Here is a 1,555-nt window from a genome sequence, read left to right as displayed (position 1 = left end):
TGATAGAAGGAGAATTGATGCCTTTGAGCTGTGGTTCTGGAAAAGAGTGCTGAATATACCATGGACTGCTAGGAGAACAAACAGGTTTGTCCTGCAGAGGATGAAGGCAGGCTACTCCTTGGAGGTAAGGATTCTGAAGCTTCATCTGACATACTTTGGACCTGTTGAAAGGCAGGATCAGTTCTTGGAGAGGGACATCATGTTTGGGAAGGTGGAGGGACAGAGAAGGAGAGGAAGACCCTCAATAAAATGGATTTTTCAGTGACTGGGGTAATGGGAATAGGTTTGCCAGAGACAATAAGATTGGGAAGGGATAGAGCATGGTTTAGGGCCTTTGAACATAGGGTCACTATGAGTTGCAGGTATCTCAATGACACATAACAACAACACAGAATTTAGGAGAGAAGAATGAGACAATTTCCCTCTAAAAAGACCTCAGTGAAGAGTCAACACAGTGAAATGTCCATTTAACCTCTAGCTTTCAGAAATGTGAGACAGTAAATTTATAGTCTTATAAATAACCCTATTTGTAGTAATTTGTAACTAAAGCTCACAGAAACTAATACTAAATGAAGCTTTGTTAATCAGATAAAAGTATTAGAACAGTTGATCTAGAACTAGTAATGACAGATCATTCCAAGGGTGAAAAGAACATCTGCTGTCCAGTAGAGCACAGAATTAGCCATGGTGTGTGGTTTCCGGGGCACGTAGTGACAGCAGCAACTAGGACAAAATTCATTATCTCTGGCAGAATTTCTAGAGACACAGGGATGTATAGAAAAATCTTTAACATTTCCTTCTTTATTTCTATGACAAGACATTTCCTATTGACTTATTTTTTGGACCATTTATTCTCTGTTGCATTTCAACGTTAGCTCTAATTTCTTTGGCCTATAAATAAGACCTTCCAAACTCATTCTGAAGTCCCTTCTTTCTTGCTTTATAATATCTCACTAACAACATAATAAAACCTTTCAAATCCTTCTAAATTTCTCCTCTCCACTCTCATCTGTCTCACAGACCTCCAACACAGATTAGCTCAATGACACCCTTCATGTTCTACTCACATCCTCTCTTCCCCTCCTACATTCATCCACCAATAGATTCCAGTGTCTATATTTAAAACAGAATGGAATTTCGAAATGAAAATCATATCAACTTTTTGTGTAAACATTTTATCTAAAAACACTGTTTATCCAATTTATTCAATATAATAACAAAATCCTTAACGTCATTAATAAAGTTTATACAGTCTTGTTCCTCCGTCTCCAAAACTCAAAACATTGTGCCTGGTTCTTAATGAACCCAACCTATTCCCTCTACCTCTGATCTACTTGAAGCTAATTAACTATTAATTGGAATTTAACTCAAATGTGACATCCTTATGACAGCCTTCCTTAGCCCAGGTTAAATCTGAAGTATTGTGGTGGTAGTCTAAAAGTTGGATTTTCTTAGCCATTATGTTAAGCCCTCTCTGGTTTCCAGATAGTTTAACTACAGACACATGGTCTTGCAAATTATCAATAGCTGTGGCACTGGGGAGGGAGGGAGGGAG

Source organism: Elephantulus edwardii, unplaced genomic scaffold (genome assembly GCF_000299155.1).
Source record: "Elephantulus edwardii isolate Elephantulus edwardi_28Jun2011 unplaced genomic scaffold, EleEdw1.0 scaffold00448, whole genome shotgun sequence".
Taxonomy (NCBI): domain Eukaryota; kingdom Metazoa; phylum Chordata; class Mammalia; order Macroscelidea; family Macroscelididae; genus Elephantulus; species Elephantulus edwardii.
This window is presented reverse-complemented; position numbering follows the sequence as displayed.